The 25,387-nt window shown below is 45.7% G+C and overlaps 1 protein-coding gene and 1 pseudogene across 4 annotated transcripts in view; both read right to left on the reverse strand.

The window, feature by feature from the left end:
- The window catches only part of TMOD1 (tropomodulin 1), a 720,714-nt gene that overhangs the window by 342,847 nt on the left and 352,480 nt on the right, over window positions 1–25,387 (reverse strand). The gene's annotated exons all lie outside the window — the stretch shown is intronic.
- On the reverse strand, window positions 6,522–7,381 carry LOC138515446 (epithelial cell adhesion molecule-like; annotated as a pseudogene).

Raw genomic sequence — 25,387 nt, forward strand, 5'->3', positions numbered from 1 at the left:
ATACGTAGCGGCTGTTCTACCTAACTCCCCCAAACCATAAAACACCCATTCACGAAAACGTGTCACACTTAGCAGAAGCCACAAACATAGCGCAGCCTGCACCACCCCATGCACTACCATGCACACGCTATTGTGTCACTGTAAACCTATGCACACCACATTCACAACATTGTGCCTACTTCAATAAATCTGCACACAGCAGAGTAACCAACCACATATAAGCTGCCCTTCAACCATACCCACTTCCATACTCCCATTACATACGCACTGCACCCTGTGGCCACACTACCCAACTTCTCACTGCACCATCTCCTGCCGCACAACAAATACTGTAGTATGTTCCAACTATCACCACCACCATAGAATGCACAATACACGCTTTCCAACTCACTTGTGCTGCTGTAGCATGTTGACAATGTGCTCCACACGCATTCTACAAAGATCACCATCCTGTGCCTCATACACTGCCAAACCTGCATTGCTCCAGTGGGTCTGCTCCTTCCACACATTCCCCCCACCGTAATTCAACAATACATGTCAGCATATCACCAACTACCACCATGCACCTATGCACCACTGGCACCAGCACTCCTAACCAACCTTGACACCGCAATGAACATGCACATCATTACATACAACTGTTACCATAATGTATAAACCTCACACTGTCTCCGGCACCCCTATGCCCTTTCATTCACATACTATTGTATTACCCACTTCCACTCAGAAAGGATTGTTTCACTGGCAACATAAACACAACATGTTCACAACATTGCCCATACTGCAAGCATTGTGCACACAGCACACTATCCAAGCGCGTGTAAGCTGCCCTTCAACCATACCCTGTAACATACTGACAGTATACAAGCTTTGCACCCAGTGCCCACCCAGCGTGACTTTTGACTGCAGCATCTCCAACCACAGGGCACCGCCATGGTGCTGTGCAGTAACAAATTGCAACAGTTACCATAATGTACAAACAAGACACTCTCTCCTGCATCCATGGGCACTTTCAATCACATACTATGGGCATACTCACTACCATTCACAAAGTATTGTGCTACTGCCAACCTACCCACAATCTATTTGCAACAGTGGCCTATAATGGCTTAAATGTGCTCCACCCCCATTCCTTACATGTCACCACCCGCTAACCCATGCACATTGAAAAATGATTTACAGCTGTGTGTGTCCTGAAGGCCTAGGCTCTTGAATGCATGGCCTATGGACTTTCGGCCATGCATCCAATAGTCTAGGCCTTGAACACACTCACAGCAACGTAATGCCACCTTGCATGTCTCCATATCAGCAACTGCGACAATCCACATAGACACCACTGCCACCAACAATGCTACCCAACCTGTACACTGCCATGGTGCTACGCAGCAACAAATGGCAACAGTTAACATAATGCCCATGTGGGCAGCTACCATTTTGCACAAACGTGCCACACGTAGGTAGCAGCACTTCACCCCCACTCCCTCACACCATAAAACACCCAATCACGAACACAGGTCGCACTTAGCAGAATGCACAAATATACCACATCCTCCACCACCTCTACAGACAGCCATTCACAAAGTATTGTGTCACTAACCACAACATTTTCACAACATTCGGCTTACTTCAACAATTCTGCACACAACATAGTCTGCTAAAGAATGCACTATTGCAGCATCCACAAACATTCTAACACGCCCCCAGCACACCTTTGGCTATGCACACAACATTGCAACCCTTTCCACACCTACCACAACACTATACATCCAAGCAAGTGACCATCTGGGCACCTAACATTATGCACAAACGTTACATACGTAGCGGCTGTTCTACCTAACTCCCCCAAACCATAAAACACCCATTCACGAAAACGTGTCACACTTAGCAGAAGCCACAAACATAGCGCAGCCTGCACCACCCCATGCACTACCATGCACACGCTATTGTGTCACTGTAAACCTATGCACACCACATTCACAACATTGTGCCTACTTCAATAAATCTGCACACAGCAGAGTAACCAACCACATATAAGCTGCCCTTCAACCATACCCACTTCCATACTCCCATTACATACGCACTGCACCCTGTGGCCACACTACCCAACTTCTCACTGCACCATCTCCTGCCGCACAACAAATACTGTAGTATGTTCCAACTATCACCACCACCATAGAATGCACAATACACGCTTTCCAACTCACTTGTGCTGCTGTAGCATGTTGACAATGTGCTCCACACGCATTCTACAAAGATCACCATCCTGTGCCTCATACACTGCCAAACCTGCATTGCTCCAGTGGGTCTGCTCCTTCCACACATTCCCCCCACCGTAATTCAACAATACATGTCAGCATATCACCAACTACCACCATGCACCTATGCACCACTGGCACCAGCACTCCTAACCAACCTTGACACCGCAATGAACATGCACATCATTACATACAACTGTTACCATAATGTATAAACCTCACACTGTCTCCGGCACCCCTATGCCCTTTCATTCACATACTATTGTATTACCCACTTCCACTCAGAAAGGATTGTTTCACTGGCAACATAAACACAACATGTTCACAACATTGCCCATACTGCAAGCATTGTGCACACAGCACACTATCCAAGCGCATGTAAGCTGCCCTTCAACCATACCCTGTAACATACTGACAGTATACAAGCTTTGCACCCAGTGCCCACCCAGCGTGACTTTTGACTGCAGCATCTCCAACCACAGGGCACCGCCATGGTGCTGTGCAGTAACAAATTGCAACAGTTACCATAATGTACAAACAAGACACTCTCTCCTGCATCCATGGGCACTTTCAATCACATACTATGGGCATACTCACTACCATTCACAAAGTATTGTGCTACTGCCAACCTACCCACAATCTATTTGCAACAGTGGCCTATAATGGCTTAAATGTGCTCCACCCCCATTCCTTACATGTCACCACCCGCTAACCCATGCACATTGAAAAATGATTTACAGCTGTGTGTGTCCTGAAGGCCTAGGCTCTTGAATGCATGGCCTATGGACTTTCGGCCATGCATCCAATAGTCTAGGCCTTGAACACACTCACAGCAACGTAATGCCACCTTGCATGTCTCCATATCAGCAACTGCGACAATCCACATAGACACCACTGCCACCAACAATGCTACCCAACCTGTACACTGCCATGGTGCTACGCAGCAACAAATGGCAACAGTTAACATAATGCCCATGTGGGCAGCTACCATTTTGCACAAACGTGCCACACGTAGGTAGCAGCACTTCACCCCCACTCCCTCACACCATAAAACACCCAATCACGAACACAGGTCGCACTTAGCAGAATGCACAAATATACCACATCCTCCACCACCTCTACAGACAGCCATTCACAAAGTATTGTGTCACTAACCACAACATTTTCACAACATTCGGTTTACTTCAACAATTCTGCACACAACATAGGCCTTGAACACACCTACAGCAACGTACTGCCACCATGCACTTCACCACATACACACCACTGCCACCAGCAGTCCTACCCAACCTGCGCACCACCATGTAGCTATGCAGCAACAAGTTGCAACAGTTAACACAATGTGGAAAGTAAACCCTCTCTCCTGCACCCCTATACACTTTCATTCACATACTATAGGCGTACCCACTCCCATTCACAAAGTACTTTGTCACTGCCAACCTACCCACATTCAGTTTGCAGTACTGACGTTACTGCAACCAATCTGCACACACCGCACTATGCAAGCACCACCCTGTACCGGATGCAGACTCAAACATGCCTTCCTGCGGTGTGTATGTTGCAGCCCTACGCTCCTCAGTTCATGCCCTACAGCGTACGGGCTACTGGCTTTGGCCATGCACCGAATAGTGTAATCCTTCCACAGACCCACTGCACCTTCATTCACCCATGCATGCCTCCATGTGCCCAACTACCGCATTCCATCCACAGCGCACCGCCACCCGCGCTCCAACCCAACCTATGTCATGTGCAATTCACTCCCCATCTGCAAATGTCCTGCCACCACTCACCACATAAAAGAGTTCGCTGCAAACAGGTCGTGGCAGAAGCTAAGGGACTGTTACGACAGCTGCCTCCAATCACCACAGAAAATACTAGCCAACATATGTCACATGAACCACTTCTCCCTTCCCCAGCCATTCCCATCCTTATTGCCGCCAACACAATGCGTACGGTACATTTTACAGACCCTTCCGCCGCTGCACTGTCCTCCGTTACACCATGGCGGCTTTTCCAAAAAATGTTGACGCACAGCACGCTTCCCTCAAGCCAACCACCGGCCGCGTCCAAACTTCTCCAACACCACGCCATAATGTGATCCAATGACACTTCTGTCCACGGAGCGAATAAGGAAATGGGTCCGCAGAGCGGACCAGATATCACTAATTTTTTGGCATGTACATTTCAGTATTTTACAAAGAAATTACTTGTCGATTTTCCACCAAACACACAAAAGCATGCTTTCTGGCACGAGCCCCCACTCCTGGTGCAAATTTGGTGAAAATCGATCCAGCCGTTCGGGCTGTAGCCGTGCGCAATGTTTTTCGCCATTCAGACTAAATGGGGAAATATAAAATGTTGGGTCCCCGCTATAACTCCGCCCGCCCCACACAAAACTTCACTTGGCGAAGAAATTCAGAGCCGGCCATATAGTTTTTGGTGAGGATTCGTCCAGGGGGAGCGGTGTTATAAGCTGCCTAAAAAGTGCTCTTTGTATGAGTTTAGCAACTTAACCATAACTACACGGCTGCTACCGCGAGCCTTGTAATAACATTTGAACCGGTTTTTTAACAAGAGTTAGGGCTAAACCGACAAAAACGTTAAGGAAACAACATAATAAAGTTTATCAATTAATACAAAAATACATTATATTAAAATCAAATATCTTGGTAACCTGAACCCATCCTGTTCTTTGTTTGCTGTGGTTTTGCTTTTGCTATCAAATATTTATAGTGAAAGTAATGTAATGTGTTGTGTGAATATTTGTTTGTGTTCAACACAAATGTTAAACTATATGTATTTATGCTTTTAATGTGTATTGCAATTGTGCTGCTTTTGTTAGTATTTACATTTTTCTATTATTTACTTTATTTATTTTTTTCTGCATGTATTTCAGCCCACAAAGCCCTGAGGCATCTATACGCTATTTATAGTAAGTGCTTGTTTACAGATCATTAGTACAAGAATATGCATTAGGATTTCAGCAAAATGGCAGCAGGTGAGAACCGTCCCTGACAAGTCTCACAACATGTTACTAGGGGCATGCAGATATAATGCAGGTACAAGTATACAGACTGGGAAAGCCACACCTCATGTTGCGGGGGGCTACATCAGGCATGCCGACATCTAGGACGTAATAGGTGCCAGTATACAGACTGGGAAAGCTGTGCCTCATGTTGCAGGGGACTACATCAGGCATGCCGACATCTTGGACATAATAGGTTTAAGTATACAGACTGGGAAAGCCACACCTCATGTTGCGGGGGGCTACATCAGGCATGCAGACCTCTAGGACATAATAGGTGCCAGTAAACAGACTGGCAAAGCCGCGCCTCATGTTGCGGGGGGCTACATAAGGCATGCCGACATCTGGGACATAATAGGTGCAAGTATACAGACTGGGAAAGCCACACCTTATGTTAAGGGGGGCGACATCAGGCATGCAGACCTCTAGAACATAATGGGTGCCAGTATACAGAATGGGAAAGCCGAGCCTCATGTTGCGGGGGGATACATCAGGCATGCAGACATCATGATACAATTAAAGAACATTATGGCAGATAAGCTCAGATAAGCTTGGTAGGCAGGTTTGGCATCGTGTTTCAATGATTTTTTTGAGCCAAAATACCGTAGAAGATTTCCAGTGCTCAAGTTTGGAAATTCCACCTAGCTGCGAAATTCCTGAGGCCACTAATTACAGCATAGCAGGGATCTACATGGGTCAAGTATTTTAGTAGGTGAAACTTTGGGTAAGACACTAATCTGCATCATTAATTGGTGCAAGTATGCGACAGGTGTACAGGACAAGAGGTCAGTTACATATATGGGCCTCATTACACGGTATGCGGTAACCATGGTGCTATTAGCTCCATGGTTGCCGTGGGTATTTTACCGTATCCGCCTTGGTGGATGGCGGAATTAGGTGAGCGGGGGCGATAATTCCCCATTTACCAAGGCACTTCCCCATTCCCATTTTTGTGCCCATAGGGCTCAATGGGAATGGGGAAGGAGCTAATTAGGTACCGCAAATTGCGGTACCGTAATTAGCACCAAGGTCCCTTTGCGGGCCCGTTCCTTAACGGCTGCTAAAACCAGCCGTTGAGTTCGGGTCCGGCAAAGGGACCTCGTAGTAAGGTGGTAAGGGTTTACCGGTACCGGTGCCCTTACCGGTACCGGTAAACCCTTACCGCGTTCCGTGTAATGAGGCCCATAGCCTTTATGTTACTAGGCAAGAAGGGCAAGTAGTGAGCAACCAGTCAGAAGTTATTAGTCCATGACAAGGTGAACCGGTGTGCTTACTGGAGTGGTGTAGAAGCAGTTGTCTTGCCTTTTGTAGTACCTGAGTGAGGGGGTAGAGGCGCCATAGTTTCTAGGGCAGGGCAGGCAGGTTAATGTGCCAGCGTCATAGAGGGGGGCTCCCTCCAGCTCCGGACAGGTCCAGACAGAACCCTTTGTACTGGCCTTCGTGCAGGGGACGGCTATCGCCTGCCAGTTCCCGATAGGTACTCCAAAAAGCAATTTCAGCAGCTCAGCTTTCTGATATTGTCCCTGCTGTCTTCTACTAAGAACCAGTACCACAATGCCAGCCACAATAGCCAATACAATGACAACAACGATACCAATGACACCACCTCTCAGATGCTTCATGGACAATTCTGGGCGCTGTGAATCAATATAAGAAATAAATGGCTCTTTTACTCCCACTGATTTTCGTTGGCAACTATGTCGAATTGGCTTCCAGGTGTTAGCAGAGAAATACCTTTGATATCTTTTTCAATGTATTAGGCTACATCAGCAATGCCTGGATCAGTTAGGGCCATCTTAGATTTATTTTGCTTCAGATAAACATAGATGTAAGTTCCTTCCAACTCAATAAGTGCAATTTGCTTTGCAGGCAATTTGTAACGGTCCACAATAGTCTTTGCAGGGGCATCCATAAAAGCAGCTTCGGCAATGTCATTTTCCGGTGCAGATCCATTTAATTTCATTTGTACTATGACCCAGAAGGTCCAGACAAGTCAGTCACACTTAAGATTTTTATCAGATTTGTTCATTTTATCAGTTCCTCTCACTCCAGCCCTGTTTACACACCAGCAGGTATCTGTGCAATTACACTGTCTTGCTACATATATTTGTATTTGTATTAGAAGTTAATTATTTACTAAATTATATATTTGCAATGATTACTGTACTTTGCAAATTTAAATGTAATGTATGATATAGAGATGTTTATGTATATTTTGTATTTTAAATTAATGGTCAATTTACTTTTATTATTAAAAAAATGTTCTCTGTATTTTCTTTTTAAAACATTTTTTTCTTCTAAAAATCCTCCTTTTGTGTATTATAATTTGAGTTTGTTACTATATAGTAATGTTGTATTACAAAAACATTTCATACCTATCAAGCCTAGAGGTAGAAATAAAAACATTGGAAAATACACTGGATAGTGGAAGTGACTTGTCAAAGCTTCGTCAGATAAGGGAAGCAAGGAAAGAATTAGCAGGATTAGGAGCTAGTGAGATCACATTTTCTAGTGGGTCCAGTTATGGCTAGGGCATATGGAGAACGTGACTGCCCAAGCAGAACACTTGCATGGGCAATTCTCAAGGGAAATGAAATCACAGATATCATGAAGGTGGAGGAACATGGTGAGGGACAACACACAAATAAACAATATATTCAAGGAGTATTCCAATAAGCTATACACGGCCCAGTCTATGACATCACAAGGAGAGATAGGCATCTTCCTGAACCAGTTCATACTGGGCTGGGTTAGTCCGGAACAAGAGGTACTGCTCAAGAATCCCCTGAATGCGGAGGAAATAAGGCAGGCAATTAAGTCCTTGGGCCTCATTACGACCCTGGCGGTAAGGGGTTAGCGCCATCGTTAGCTGCGCCGACCCCTTACCGCCAATCACGAGTTCCCTCTCCGCCATGGCGGATTTTACACCTGCTTCTAGCGGGTGTAAAAATCCATGGCGGTAAGGGAACTTGGTGTTAATTACGCCACCGTAATTTACGGTGGCGTAATTAACGCCTTCCCCACTCCCATTATGCCCTATGGGGCAAAAATGGGAATGGGGAAGGGTAAATGGGGATTGGGGATTTACCGCCCCGCCAAGGTCGGAATGGGGCGGTAAATCCCCTTACCGCCATGGTGTTAACGTAGTTAGCACCATGGCGGTAAAGTCACGGCCCTGGCGGTAACTTTCCGCCAGGGTCGTAATGAGGCCCCTTACCTAAAAATAAAGCCCCAGGTATCGACGGGCTAACCGGTTAATTCTAAAAGTAATTTGCAGACAAGATTTCCCCAAACCTCCTTCACATGTTCGAATACTCACTCTCCAAAGGGGTACTGCCAATGACCACCTGGACTCCAATAATAACAGTGCTATTAAAACCCAAAAAGTACCCGGCAAGCTATGCATCGTGCAGACCACTATCTCTGATAAATATCAACAATAAAACACTATCCAAACTGTTATGTGAACCGATTGCAACCACTCATGCCCTCACTAGTACTGCCAGATTAGGAAGGGTTTATACCTGGCCGTTCAACGCCAAATAACTTAAGGAGGCTATTTGCACTCCTTCACAATATAAACCCTGAGATCCTAGCCGTTGCAGCAGATCTTGAGGCGGAAAAGGCATTAGACTAAACTGAATGGCCGTACTTCTTCGAAATGTGTAGGAGATGTGGCAAGGATCCCCATTTTTCAAATAGATACAACTGTTATATAACTCGTCGAAAGCAGCAGTACTAACAAACAAAATGCAATCAAGTATACTATCCTCCACATGGGACACTGGACAGAGATGCCCTCTGCCACCAATGCTATTTGCACTGGCAGTTGAACCACTAGCATGCTATATTAGGCAATATCACATCAAAGAAGACTACAAATCTGCTCAGCGATAAACCTAATTTTATTATAGGCAGATGATATGCTGCTATATGTTTAAAAAAAACACAGAAAAATCTCTCTGTAGTCATGGTGGAAGTTTTCAAAAAATGGCACTCTTTCCGGATCGAAAGTCTGAAATCTTACCCTAAACTCTGTGTACCATGTGAGAAGACACACAAACTAAATGGTGTAAAGATGGCATAACATATTTGGGGATAGTAATCCACTAGTACCTCTAATCTATATAGCGAAAACTACAGCAAAATGCTAGATATGTTACTCGGCAAATTAAATGGGTGGATAAGTCTCACAATCTCACAATCTCACAGGTGGCAAGAATATCCTTAAGAACTGACCTCCAGGTATTCCTCCAGTCTGCATCAAGCTTTCCCGGAACTTCCCACTATCAAACATGCCCCCCCCAAGTGGATATGCCAAATGTTTCCCAATGTCTAGTGTGAGAAACCTGAAGGTATCTCACCCGCTAGTCCCCGGGGATCTGTCATCCAGGTGGCCAGGACACAGCCATCATCTTTGGATCCAGGGGGTGGACCAGTGTGGCAGGATCACCTGGGTGAGGGGTCTTCGGGAGTGGGACACTGGATGGCGAGACGTGGTATCACCTTCCCTGTAACGCCTTTACCCCATCCTACCAAATGGGATACTTAGGAACTCATCCCCCACTCCTTTACAATACGAACACTTTCTCACGTACAGCTCACTATGAGAGAAAATGGACTAACACCCGAGCTGTGTATCTGACATGTCCCAATACAATGGTGAGGCAGGGTCAGGCCATCACACACACCCAACTTCCATTACACTTCCCCACATGGATAAAAGGCAGAGCACAAGAGCACATTCTGAGCAAGGAAAAACACACGAGGAAGCAGCAGTTACAAGATGGCAGTTTAACACAAGGATAAAGACGGCAAAACAGAAGGGGATCACCAGGAGGGACGCACCCTTGACCTTTTCGATGAGGAACCGTTACTTTCACGAATCCTCGAGAATAGAAAGCGTAAGACCAGTGAACCAGGTTGAAGAATCCTTTATTGTGTGTAGGAAGTGCCCAGGGCCCTCCTGCATCGATAATCAAAGCAGGGAGAATCGCCTGCCGCTGTGGTACTTTCCTTGGCTCCTACAACAAAGCAGTGCCAGTGAAATAAACACAGCCGGTGAGTTGGGGAGACTGATACCAGACCAGTCTGTGCTGAAGCCAAGGTTGCAAGCAGCAACATTATATGGTGAGCGCTGAAGTGAACAGTGTGTTAAAATACATGTGATAACCAAGGCAAGTGAAGTTGAACAACAGATGAGTGATTGAACTTTGAAACCAAGATACAATACCTTTGACAGAGTCGTGAAGCACCGCGTGCATGCTGATTCAAGGGTCTCTGTAAGGTATCCAAGTAAGAGTGGAGAAAGGTGAAAGAGTGGCAAAGAACTGTGCATCGTAGTGGTCCTGCGATGGGTTAAGTAAATTCCTGTACACAATCGAAAGTCTTCGATGTTGACACTACCAAACAAGTTGGTGACAAAGTTAATTAAGTTGGTCTGAGCCCGAACAAGGGAGATCAATTGAACAAGTTAGTGACAAAATGAATTAAGTAGGTCCGAGACTGAAGGAGGGAAATCAATTGAGCAAGTTAATGACAAAGTGAAGTAAGTTGGTCCAAGCCTGAATGAGCGAGATCAATTGAAAACTTTTGGGATAAAATAAAATAAGATTTGTGTTAAATTGTGGCGGGCCCACTGGAGGGAGTGTGAAGAATCAACGCCGTTGATGGTCTTTGTGGCATCGTTGGCGCCGTGTTTTGGGATTACAATTGGGTCCTCACAAGATGGTGTCAGATCTCCAGTGCAGCGGTTCATGCTTCTCAAAGGAAACAGCAGGTGGGTCTTCACCCCTTGTTCCAGTTGCAGTACTTCAGGAGCTGAGCCCTGAGCAACAGTGCGTTGCTACTCTTACAGTCGCCACGCTACTTGAGTTTCACCTCTAACTATAGGATTCCAGGATCTTAGTTAGTATAGTGATTCTACATCTTTTCCTGTTTCTCTCATCTGTCCGTTTCGTCTACCTTAGGCACGGTTTAATCATCTGTCTCCGACTCACACACTTCCGACCTTCGGAACGCTCTACTGTCGGAGCTGTTACCGTCCCGTGAAGTACGTACTCCAATATAATTAACGGATCACTTTCATTCAGTATTTCTTTTCTCCCTTTATACCTCCCTTCTTGCCCCTGTTATCTCCTCTTTTGGCATTTCTCAACACTTCTACGCAGATGGCACCCAACTTTTTCTCTTCTTCTCCTCTTTCACTCCTGATCTCCATCACTCCTTATCTTTCTGCCTTACAGCTATTAAAAACTGGATGTCATCTCACTTTCTCTCCCTCAATAATGACAAGACGGAAGTCCTTTTCTTTCGTTCTAACACACTTTCCCCTTCCCCTCCTCATTCAATCCACTTTGCCCCTTCTAATCTTCCCATCTCTGCCCATGCTCGCAATTTTGGTCTCCACTTCGACTCCTGCCTTTCCTTCTACCACCACATTTCTTTCACCTCTCGTGCCTGCCGTCACCATCTCTACAACATTCGTAGAATCCAATCCTCCCTCACCTTGCGCGCTTCTAAACTCTTAATCACCTCTCTCTCCCCGCTCCATCCCCACCTACGCCTCCTTCCGCACTGCTTTGAAAGCCCTCCTTCTTCACTCCCCCCTTGACTTTCCTTCTTTCCTCTCTCCTCCCTTCTCTCCTGTCCCCCCTATCCCTTATACCTTCCCCTTGCCCCCCTTTCCACACTCTCTGGAATTTAAATCAGACAACTGAATTTTTGTTCCCCCTCTCTGGTTACCCTCCCTTCCTTCCTCCTCATCCTTCCCTCGCCTCCTCCATCTAAGGAAACTGTTCTACGTATTGTTACACTGGTTTGTATCATGATTGTATATATGCTTCTTCCATTATTGTACCTTGTTGCTATATTGTAAAGCGCTTTGGATTAAAGTGCTATATAAACCTAATAAACATAAACATAAACATAAACATTACACTTCTATTCACATTCACAATCTCTGTCTTATATATAACATAACGCGGCTTGCACATTTCCGGACTACATTACCCAACATCCTCCGCTGCTGTACATCTCTAACAAACACATTCTTCTTCGTTGGGCCAGAACGGCATTCTGTTCCTGGTAGGTTTAAACATATTCTTTGACACTTCCAATCCCTTTCACTACTCCTTATACTTACCTGGATCTGTATCCTCTTATTGATTTCCATAAGGATGAATAACCGGAAGCCGACGATTCAATCCTTTTCCTTTGGATCCAATTGACAACGGACTCCTAATGCAGGGTAAAACTACAAAAAGCACATGAATGAGCACGAATAATCCATACACCCTTCTTAACGTGTATATTTCGTTGCAGTACAGACAGGCTGAGTTGAAGGGAAAAGACACAGGACGCAGGACTACATACCTGACATCTCTAACCAGCGCACTCCAGCTACACAGGGTTTTCTCCCACGCAAGGGTTTCCCTAGTGGCCTCTCTCTGCTCTGATGATATTGTCGGGACATAGAGGGGAGACCAGGTAGATTGTCATAGCATCAAGTTGTGTCACGGAACAGGCTATTGGTTATCATTATCTTGACTGTTGATGATTAATGTGGAATGTCATTTAAGCATTACTAATATTACAGCTAGCAATGTCCGCTTACAACCGTCAGGTATCTGGTAATCCACTAACATGGACCAGCAGGTGCAACATCTAGTTGCAGCAGTGCAACCGTAGAAACAAGAGAACACCTCTTTACGTCAACAAGTGAGTCATTCACCTCAGTGTTCTGAGGTACCACCCGGACCTTTACCCACAGCTTGTTTTGATGGGAACCCTCATACGGTTAAAGTGTTCCTTGAATCTTGTACGGTACAGTTTGCTTTTAAGGCAGCATTTTTCCCAACTGACCGCGATAGAGTAGGTCACATGATATCCCAAATGTCAGGTGCAGCCTTGGCTTGGACAACACCCTTAGTCACTAACAACAATCCTATCTTGGATTCCTATACTGTCTTCTGCAATAGTATTAAAAGTGTGTTTGGGAGACAGGAGATGACCATAGTATCACAAGAACACTTACTTGATTTTAGACAAGGAAATCAGGACTTTTTGTCGTATATTACAAGATTTAAACAGATGACCGCAGATACTGCTTGGCCAGATGATGCCTTAATCATGATATTCTGTGGGGGATTGACGGAGGAATTAAAAGACAAGGTCCATAGGGTTCCTCGTCTGCATAATTTGACAGAATTCATTGCATTAGTGATGCAATTAGATTACAGGTTACAAGAGAGACATCAAGAAAAGAGGAAGGGTAGGTCTTTTAGGTCTCCACCTGAAGTGATCCCTTTCTCCAATAAGGTCCTGACTCCTGAAGAACCAATGCAATTAGGTACAGCCAGAGGGCCCTTGTTGGTTGAGGAATGCAACAGACGAAGCTTGCAAGGCCTTTGTATGTATTGTGGGGCTAATACACATACCGTTAGGGAATGTCCAATTACACCTCCCAGGAAGCAGGGAAACTCCAGCACCCGACCGTAAAGGGAACGACGGTTCAGGATCACAAACTGGATAAAGTTTCCCCCATTTCAGCTCATTCCACTCACCAAGTCTTCCCATCCCAAAATACCATGATGGTATTAGGTATATCATTCACTTGGGGCGACATTCGACTTGATAACATTCCTGCTCTTATAGACAGTGGTGCTGCAGGAAATGTTATCAATGATCACTGGGCAATAACTCACAGCATCCCTCGTTCTGCTAAGACAATGGCTATTCCTGTTGAGAGCGTGGATGGAAGTCATTTCTGGCCCAATCAAAGACCAAACACAACCCCTAGTTATGACTATTGTATCCCACCAGGAGACCCTAGTGTTAGATATCAATAAAGACGCACATTATCCTGTGATCTTAGGGCTACCCTGGTTGAGGGAACACAATCCCTACAAAACTGGTCTGCCGAAACCTTCTTTTTAGGATCTGAATATTGCATATGCTAGTGTCTGGGTAAGAAGTTACGTCAACAAGAAGAAAACCCCAGTATGAGCTTCGGTACCAAGGGGTACACCATGCCTAACCAGATATCGGCTCTTCCTCAGGAATATCAAAAATATCAGACAGTTTTTTCTCTCTCCAAATATTCAAAACTCCTGCCACATAGAAGAGATGATTGTGCTATTGACTTAATCCCAGATAGTCCACTACCGTTCGGACTGATGTATATTCTTTCTGCCAAAGAGAAGGAAGTCCTCAAAGAATATTTACATACTCATTTGATGAACGGTCTCATCTCTGAATCCATCTCTCCTGCTGCTGCATCATTATTTTTAATTCCTAAGAAGAACACCTACAAACTCCGCCCATGCATAGATTTCCGAGGACTTAACAAGATCACGGTCCCCGACAAATACCCTCTGCCGCTCAATCCTGATATTCTTGAGGCAGTTAAGGGTGCTACTATTTACACCAAGTTAGATTTGCGCGGAGCCTATCATTTAATCCGCATAAAAAAGGGGATGAATGGAAGATGGCATTTCACACTCCCTTCGGCCATTTCCAATATAGAGTTATGCCTTTTGGATTAGCAAACACACCAGCCGTCTTCCAAAGGTTCAAGGACCATTTGTTTGCAGACATTTCACTCCTTTATTTTATATATATCTGGATGATATTTTGGTGTTTTCAGCTACAGTCACCGACCATCTCCAGCATGTCAGGGAGGTGTTCCGACGTCTTCAACAGAACCATTTATATTGCAAGATTGAAAAATGTGAGTTTAACAAAGCAAAAGTAGTCTATTTAGGCTATATTCTGTCAGCATGAGGAATTGAAATGGATCCGGCAAAAGCCACTGCAGTTCTTGAATGGCCTACCCCTGTTCCTGTCAAAGACATTCAAAGGTTCCTGGGGTTTGCACATTCCTACAGGCGATTTATACCACATTTTTCCACTCACACAGCCAACCTCCTTAAGAAAGGAGTCACCTTTGTTTGGTCTCAAGAGACTCAACAGGCCTTCAGCAAATTGAAAGAATTGTTTACCAGATCCCCAATTCTAGTCACACCTGATCCAAATCGTAAGTTTATGGTGGAGTCTGATGCCTCCCACCATGCTTTAGGGGCAGTCTTGCTTCAAATGGACTCCCAAAACAGGAAAAGCCCAGTGGCGTATTTGTCTAAAGCGTTATCCCCGGCAGAACTGAACTATGCAGTTCTAGAGAAAGAACTTATCGCCATCAAGCGGGCATTCGAGGAATGGCATCATCTTTTGTTAGGAGACCAACATCCTATAGAAGTAATGACTGACCACCACAATCTCTGTGCACTCCAGTATGCACAAACACGTAACAACAGACAAGCTTGTTGGGCTCATTTCTTTTCCCCCTATCGCATCATTTTCACCTTTATTCCTGGTTGAGTTAACCTCCTGGCGGATGCCTTATAAAGAAAGAACTATACCTCAGTATCTTTGTTCAAATCTGAATTAATATTTCCAAAGGCCATGTCCATTCCAGTGATTTACAATTTTCTACAAAGGATAGAGGAGCAATCAAGATTCCTAGAAGGGACTGATCCAGATGTCATTCTAAAACATCAACTTACTAAGAGTAAGGGTTGCTTTTTCAAGGACCAGCAGGTTTTCATCCCTGCTGACACACTGCAACAAAACAAGAAGTATTGAGACTCTGTCATGACATTCAAGCTGCATGACATCAGAGTTTCCTGAATACCTTGGAACTGGTGCAAAGACTTTATTGGTGGCCTTCGTGCAGACTGAATGTGCAGGACTACATCGCCTCCTGTGCCATATGTTTGCAAACCAAGACTCCTCATATCCCCCCAGTAGGCGAATTGGTAAAGATGCCCATCCCTACCAAGCAAGTCATCTCGACTGATTTTATAGTGGATCTCCCTACCTCCAATGGTTGTACCATGATCATGGTCACTGTCGATTCACTTACCAAGCTGGCACATTTAATTCCCTTACCCGGGGTTCCTTCGGCTGCTCACATGGCCCAGATTTTCCTAGAACACATCTTCTCTCTTCATGGCTTACCTGAGATGATAATTTCTGACTGAGGTTCACAAGATACCTCCCGGTATTGGAAACAGGTGTGCAGCATTCTCGGTATCTCTTGAGCTCTCAGTTCAGGGTACCACCCACAAACTAATGGGCAGACTGAGCATTTGAACCAGACATTGGAGGGATATCTGTGCTGCTACATCTCTTCGGCTCACGGTAATTGGAAGGCAATGTTGCCATTGGCAGAATTTGCCTATAATAATGCTACTCATTCGTCTACCATGACCAGTCCATTCTACTGTACATTTGGTTACCATCCTTCAGTTTTTCCAACCCTAGTTCCTCATGCCACCTCTTTCCCGGACATCGACAGGTTGGTGGACATCATTCAGCAAGTGCATTGGACGGCACGTCCTGCCTTGCAGGAAGCTCAGTCCAGAATTAAGAAGTTCACTGACAGGCACCGGACTCCCGCTCGTTCTATTGCCATAGGGGATTCGGTTTGGTTGGCTTCTTGGTTTCTTACCTGGCGCTTGATTCCTTCAAAATTGTCTCCCAGGTACTTTGGGCCTTTTCATGTATTGCAACGCAAAGGTACAGCTGCTTTCAAACTCCAGCTGCTTCCATATTCTTGGAGTCGCATTCATCCCACATTTCATGTGTCCTAACTTAAGCCTCTTCGGCGCAATCGATTTCATTGTACGGTTTATGGGAGACTACCGCCGATCCTGACCACTTCAAGTCCTGAGTATGAAGTGGCTGGGATTTGTGATTCTCGCTACCATAGGGTCACCCTTTAATATTTGGTGGACTAGAAGGGTTATTCTCCTGTGGAACGCTCGTGGGAACCTGCTTCCACGGTTAACATCCCCAGTTTGGTTCGCTCTTATCATCTCTGCCACCCAGGTTAGCCGGGGTCCTCTGCCCTTTGGAGGGGGCACACTGTGATGATTCGACGCCGTTGATGGTAATTGTGGCATTATTGCCGCCGTGTTTTGGGATTACAATTGGGTCCGCACCAGATGGCGTCGTATCTCCAGTGCAATGGTTCATGCATCACAAAGGAACCAGCAGATGTGGCTCCAACCCTTGTTCCAGTTGCAGTACTTCAGGAGCTGAGCCCTGAGCAACAGTGCGTTGCGACACTTACAGTCGCCACGCTACATGAGTTTCGCCTCTAACTATAGGATTCCAGGATCTTAGTTAGTATAGTGATTCTACCTCTGTTTCTGTTTCTCTCATCTGTCCATTTCATCTACCTTAGGCGCAGCTTCCTCTTCCGTCTCCGACTCACACACTTCCCTTTCACTACTCCTTATACTTACCTGTATCCGTATCCTCTTATCGATTTCCATTAGGACGAATTACCGGAAGCCGACGATTCAGTCCTTTTCCTTTGGTTCCAATTGACAACGGACTCCTAATGCAGGGTAAAACTACAAACAGTACATGAATGAGCATGAATAATCCATACACCATTCTTAACGTGTATATTTTGGTGCAGTACATACAGGCTGGGCTGAAGGGAAGAGACACAGGACGCAGGACTACAAACCTGACATCTCAAGCCAGTGCACTCCAGCTACACAGGGTTTTCACACCCGCAAGAGTTTCCCTGCTGGCCTCTCTCTGCTCTGACAATATTGTTGGGACATAGATGGGAGACCAGGTAGATTCTCATAGCATTAAGTTGTGTCACGCAGCAGGTTAGAGGTTATCATTTATCTTGACTGTTGATGATTAATGTGGAACTTCATTTAAGCATTACTAATATTACAGGGAGACTGATTGAACATTGTGTTAAACCGAATATGTGCCCTGCGGAGGGGGATGTGACTACATGTGAAATTCTGAGAGAAAAATAACGTATTGTTTGTTTGTCGCACCAGGCCCACTGAAGGAAGAGACTTTGAAAGGCAAAGAGACTTGGCCACAGAAGGACCTGATGTTAAAGATTGAACTGTACCCTCATGCCAGAGAAGCCAGAGACTGTGCTAAACTCGAGTGTACCACCTTGTCCTATGCTGTAAAACGTGGGGAAGGGAAGCCAATGGCCTGAACATCCTGACATATCATTTATTCAACACTCCTTTCTTTAACATAACATTGTTTCCCACACCATTTGTATTTAGGCCTAAGGATTGGCAATAGGTTTATTAGTATAGGCCCTTTTATTTGACAAGACACCACTAGGACTGCTTTATTATTATTTGAAGGTCGTAGCTTGCTCCCATCTTTAGATTTAGAATTAGATAGGTATTTTCAAACCCTTTTTGAAGTTCAATAAACACCCTTGAACTGTTGTCACTTGTGTATGTCTTAATGTTGATACCATGCCTTCCTTACACTAACCACCCTCATTTCTTCCAACTCTGTGCAAATATCTGCTACGATGGGGACATTTTGGGAGTGCGGGTGTGGTGTGCGAACCATTTTCAGTGCTCTGACCCAAATCTGTCTATGCAGCTCTACTATTAGGCCTTGGGAGCCCATACAACATCTAGGAACCCACAAAATGTCCTGAATCCTAGCCGGTTTCAATGCCATCTGTAGGAGACCAGTTTCAGGGGTGATTTCATCAGACAACCACATTGTCACCCAAAGTAACTGGGCAGCCAGATAATACAAGTCCAAGTGGGGGAGCTGCACTCCACCATCGTGGTATGATTGGTATAGTGTTTTGAGTGCAATCCTATGCCCACAAAAAATCCCTGAGGATAGCTTCGAGAGCTCGAAAGAACCTTGATTCTATGTGATAATGCACATTCATAAATGCATACAGCAACCTTGGAAAGATAATCATTTTGACTATAGAAACCCTTCCCATAAGTGAGAGTGGCAGGCGGGTCCAAAACTTCATGGATTTCTTGATTCCATCTACCACCCTAACTGTATTATGCATATGAGTGTTATGAGATGTATGTGCAATCTGAACACCCAGGTATTTGAATGTGGTAATCTCCCATTTCAGCCCCAGGTTCAATAAGTCTGTTGTATCTTCCCGCCTAAGTCCCGCCAAAGGGAAGAGACAGGACTTCCGCCTGCTAAATGTGATCCCGGATAATTTTGCAAAGTCGTCCAGTATGTTTAAAATAATGGGGAGGTTGTGAGCTGGTTCACACAAATATAACAGAACATCATCGCCATACGGTGATATGAGGTGTCTGGTTCATCCCACATTTATACCGGCCTCCAGTATTCCTGCCTTAAGTATGCTGCCACGGGCTCCAGCGCCAGTATATGTAACATCGGGGAGAGTGGGCATCCCTGACGGGTTCCTCTTTGTATAGCCCATATTTCTGATATTTGCTTCCCAGACTTCACTCTAGCCACCGGACAGGTGTACAGTAGTTTCGACCCAATGAATAAAAACCTCTCAGTACCCGAAGCCTCTAAACGCTGTATACATCCACTTCCAGTAGACAGAATCGAAAGCCTTAATAGTATTGAGTGATGCAACCACCAGGTGTTGGGGCTGCGAGTTGGACTGATCATAATATGCTGCAATCTGCAGAGGTTCAAAGCAGTGCTGCGACCAGGTACAACTCTGTCTGATCAGTGTGTATTACAAAGGCTATGACCCTGTGCAGACGGCCAGCCAGTATGGTGGTAAATATTTTTACATCGTAGTTTAGCATGGCCAGAGAGCAATAGGAGTTGCAACTCTCCATGGGCTTACCTAGTTTAGGGATAAGTATTACCATCGTTGAGCGAGAGTAGACCGCTTTCAGATGATTCCTCATAGACCATCAAGAGTGACGGCGTCAGCGTTGAGCTATATGTTCTATCAAATTCAGCAGGAAGCCTGTACATCCCTGGGGTCTTACTAGTAGAGAGTGCAGGGATTGCTTCACCTACTTCTTCCTGGAAGCAGGTCTATTTAAGTCGGCTGCCTGGTAGTCAGTGAGCTGCGGGAGTCGAATCTGACTAAAAACTGTGTCAATCTCATTCTGACATATTTGTGTATCGTGTTTGTACAGTTGTGTGTAAACCACAGTGAAAATATCATTGATAGCGGTCTGGGAGCACCATGGGGCACCACATTCATCATGTAGCAGCGTGGTCATAACCCTGGGTCGCTCACGCTTGCATAGCCACACCAATAGTTTTCCGGATTTACCCCCTTCGACATGCGTTTGCACTACAGGTACTTCGTAGTTGAATTTAGACAGCCTTCCCCAAGCCTGTGCACACTGCAATCTCAGTTCAGCGAGGTCCCCTTCCGGCAGTCCTGTCTCTGAGCTCCGGGCCTCCATTTTAGTAATTCTGTCCTCCATTGCTTCCAAATCCACCCTTAATTGTCTGCGGATACCACCTGTGCTCGCTATGACCACACCTCCAGCTATCAACACTTCGTTGCCAGATTATTATGTTCGATCCACATCTTTGCTGCAGCTGGGCATACAGTAATTTCAATGAGCCGGGTACATGAGCATATACTTTATATCTAATCGCCTGAGCCGAGCCTTGACGGGTACAACATGTTTCGCTTCTGCTGCACCATGGGCATATAATCAGGGTATATCGCTATCGTCGAGTTGCATTTTCCCGCCCTCTGAGGAGAATTGAAGTCTGTCTCTGAAGTTTAAGAGCATGTCAATGACTGACCTGGGGCATGAGCCTGGCTGAGGTTTTTTCTGGTGGGATCGGTGGGATCTTTCAACAGCAAATCCCTTCAGCAGCTTTTCAGGGCCTATCTCCTGAAGGTGTAGGTTTTCAATGTAGTTGGTCGGGTCTCGGCCCTCCATACCTTCAGGCATCCCGAGGTACATTGTTCCTATGAAATCTTCCCTCCAATGTTGGTCTCCAGATATTGCGCTAGAGTTTCCCTTAGCAAATCCCTGAAGGGGCCATCTTGGAGGGCATCCGCCAGCATATGCCATGTCAGTATAGGGGCCCTAGGTCCCCAAGTATCCTATGTAATCACCAGTGGGGAGTGAGCTGACATTGTACATACCACATACTCTGCATTAGTAAATTCTACAGGTGTTTGAGTCCTGCAAACATGTAATCAATTCTAGTGTGCAGATCATGGGGGGACGAGTAAAAGGAGTATCCCCTGGTGCCCGGTTGTAACTCTCTCCAAATGTCTTCCAGAGCAAACTCCAACCGAGCCGCATTTAGAGCCTCCGTGGCCTGGGTGAGTACCCCCTCAGGGAGGAAATTATCTATCTAGATGTACATCTCGCACACAGTTAAAATCGCCACCCTTAGTAGCAGAACGTCTCGCCTCAAAGCAATTCTACTGCTCAGCACGCGCAGATGAGCTGGGATCATGTCGTTGGGAAAGTATGAATTTACAATGCACACCTCTCAGTGGCCCAGGTAACCACGCAAAATTATGTACCTTCCTTCCTTGTCAATCACTGCCTCCAGTATTTGCAATGGGACCGTTGTCTCCACCCATATGAGAACACCCCTTGCAAATTGTGAAAATATGGAGCCATATCCAATCCCGGCCCAACTTGCTAAAAGCTGCTCCTGACCATCCGGCATCAGGTAGGTCTCCTGTAATGATGCCACAACTATCTTTTTCCTACAGAGGAAGGACCTCACCCTATTCCTTCATATGGATGATCCTATTCCCCTCACATTCCAGGATAAAATCTTAAGTGATGCCATGGGTGGACTCAACTGCCAACCCCACCCTGTTCTTTGCACCTATCAGTATGCACTCTAGTATTTCTCCATTGCGCAATGCGCTTCCTGGCTTTCTAAAGATATGTCCCAGTACCAATTGACAGTACAACCAGTAACTGCACAGCAGGTTGATGTCCGCCCCGCCAACAGTCTCTCTCTCCTCCGCATGTACACCATGATTGAGCTCCACATAACAAACTAATATAACAAATATAACAGACTCCCCAACCTGGGGAGTAAAAAGCGCCCAACAGGATGCCCCTGTTCGGGCATAACCGTACCACCAAAGCTATCCTTAGCCATTGGGTACTGCGTTAAGGGGTCAGACACAGGCTTGTACCAGTTATCACCAATTCTGGGGTCGTGCAAGCACCACCCAGTGGGCAACAGTGCACGCTCCCACTGTTACCGATGTATGTTTAGCAGCGACCTGACCTCTGTGATAGGTCCAAGGAAAAAATCCAGGCCGGTCGTGCGACAAAATCGGTGCATCATTCGTGAGTTTACACCTACATGTGCAGACTCAATGTTCCTTCTGATCCCAAGCGCAAGTGGTCAGACCCCAGGAAAGGTAGAGGGTTCCATCTCCCTCAGTGGGCTAGTTACATCATGGCCCACCTAGTAGCGTCAGTTTAAGAGTCAGTCTTGTTATTTCCTTAGGCACCGCCCCTATCGTCGTTCACCAGATTATTATGTTCGATCCACATGTTTGCTGCAGCCGGGCATACAGTAATTTCAACTGAGCCGGGTACATGAGCATATACTTTATATCTAATCGCCGGAGCCGAGCCTTGACAGGTACAAACATGTTTCGCTTCTGCTGCACCATTGGCATATAATCAGGGTATATCACTATCATCGAGTTGCATTTTCCCGCCCTCTGAGGAGAATTAAAGTACCACTTCTCTGGGTTTAAGAGCCTGTCAATGACTGACCTGGGGTATGAGCCGGGCTGAGGTTTTTTCTGGTGGGATCGGTGGGCTCTTTCAACAGCAAATCCCTTCAACAGCTTTTCAGGGCCTATCTCCTGAAGGAGTAGGTTTTCAATGTAGTTGGTCGGGTCTCGGCCCTCCATACCTTCAGGCAGCCCCAGGTACATTGTTCCTATGAAATCTGCCCTCCTTTTCCTCAGCTATCGATTCCAGCATAGCATTTCTCACCTCCAGTGTCCTCATTCCTATGGTTAGGTCTTCAGTGGTGGTAGACGTTTCTTTCAGCAGGGTTTCTTCTGTCGTGCAAGCGAGCGTACCTCTTGCCGGAGGAGCTGCATATCTATTCTCACCTCGTCAATTCTGCCTTCCAGCGAGGTTCGCAAGTCAGCAATGGCAGTCAATACCTTGGTTTCCTGGGATTCCATTTGTGACCCCTGAGCTTCACCCGGTGTCTTTCCGGCAGGAGGAGTGGTGTCCCTGTTTTTCGCCTGCCCAGCAAAAGAGTCCATGATCGAGCTGTTTTGTTTATTCTTATTGCGGGACATCGCAGGTATGCTTCTAGCCAAAAATCAGCTCCGCCAGTCCGTGCAGCCGTGGAACGGAGCAAAAAGATGCCTTGCAGGACGTTGTGGGCAGAGGAATCCCCTGTTCTATATTCAGTGTGCAAGTGACGTTGACACTGTTCAGCTTGAGATGTGTCCCCAAAGAATAGGGCCTAAGTTCGTGTTGTAATCTTACAGGGGCTGCTATCACAATCAGTGGGTTGTTCTTAGGCACAGTTCACAGTTCGCTATATACTTAAGACAGGTTCAATGTTTGTATTTGTATTTGTATTTATTAAGTTTATATAGCGCTTTACACCAAAGCGCTGCACATTTTAACAACAACAGGATACATTTAACAATAACAAAATAACAGTAACAGTAGAAGCAAATTACAATTTTGAATCAGACCAACAAAACAGTATGTAGAGCAATTAGACAGAAGGGAAGGGGGAGAGAAGTGGAGTACAGCTAGGAGGAAGAGGGAGGATGGGTAAGAGGAGGAGGAGGGGAACGGAAGGGGTGAGGGTGAGGAAGGGGGGGAAGGGGGAAGTGGAGGGAGATGATTAAGGGGAAGAGGGAAAGGGTGGGGGAGGGGGAGTGAGAAGGGGTAGGGGTATCATGGCAGGGAATGGAGAAGGAGAGATTTAAGGGACGTGCGGAATGAGGAAAAAGTAGCGATAGAGCGGATTGAAAGAGGCAGGGAGTTCCAGTGGAGGGGGCAAGGAGTTGGAAGGAGCAGAAACGAGAGGGGGCACAAGGGGAGGGAGGAACAGAGAGGAGGAAGTGGTCAGCGAAACAAAGGGGCGAGAGGGAGTGTAGAAAGAGAGAAGGGAAGAGAGATAAGGGGGAGCAAGATCATGGAGAGATTTAAAGACTAGGCAGAGAAAATGAAATTTAAGTTGGGAGTGAAAGGGAAGCCAGCCAATGGAGGATAGGGAAGCAGAGATGGAGTCACAGGAGATGAGGCGACAGAGGGTATGGATGGCAGAGTGGTAGATAGATTTGAGGGGGGCAAGATGTGAAGTAGGTAGACCAAAGAGTAAGGAGGAGCAGTAGAAGAGGCGAGAGAAAATAAGGGAGGAGATTAAAAGTTTAGTAGCATGTAAAGTGACGTCTGACCAGACGTCCAGAGCGGGTCCCGCGAGGGGACCTCGTAATAGGGCGGAATGGGTTTAACGGCACCGGCAGCTCTACCAGTGCCGTTAAACCCATTCCACCAGGGTCGTAATGAGGCCCAATAACTTGTTTGTAAGCATATAATTATTACTTGATGATAATATGTGCTTATGCATTTATGGGTGAGTTAAGGTAACCATGATATTTGATTTTAATATTATATATATTATTAATGAATTGATAATGTTTCTTTTGTTTATGTTTATTAATTGATACGTTTATTATGCCCCACTTCTCCGCCATATAAATGCAGTAAAATGGGGCGTAGTGTAAGCAAAGTGTGTAAAAGCCTTTATGCAAGTCTTAACACATTTTGCCTGTGCTATGCCGGGCTGAAAATGAGCCCCTAAGTGTTTTCATTTTGGGCAGCTGAGCCATGAGGGAAAAGTGGAAAAGGTGGAAAAAGTAATAGAAGTGGCAACCAAGGTCAGTCAGCACAGATTTTTTCTAGGGGACCCGAAAGAGGAGACAGGCCTTTTAAGTCGCCATTTGATGTGTCTTGTGTCAATCTGTCAATTGTTGTACTACTAAGACATTGAGTGGCAAGAGTTATCACCATGCTCCATACTTCATATCAGCATACTGGGATTACTGATATAAAAATAATGAATGACCTTATAACGGCTAAGCACAGCAAACGTTTGGAGATTTGCGGGCTTTGTGCGAACCAGCTCCAAAAAATTAGATTGAGAAATCTTCTCCTCAAGGTGGAAGCAGTTGGTGGACGGTTTGTGAATGCAATGACGTGAAGGTCTGCCCAGTGAAGGCGTGAAAGTCTGTCCAGTGAAGGCGGTTGATGATAGGGTTCCCTAAGAACTGCATACTGAAAAA

The sequence above is a fragment of the Ambystoma mexicanum genome, chromosome 6q (genome assembly GCF_040938575.1).
Source record: "Ambystoma mexicanum isolate Mex_15411 chromosome 6q, UKY_AmexF1_1, whole genome shotgun sequence".
Taxonomy (NCBI): Eukaryota; Metazoa; Chordata; class Amphibia; order Caudata; family Ambystomatidae; genus Ambystoma; species Ambystoma mexicanum.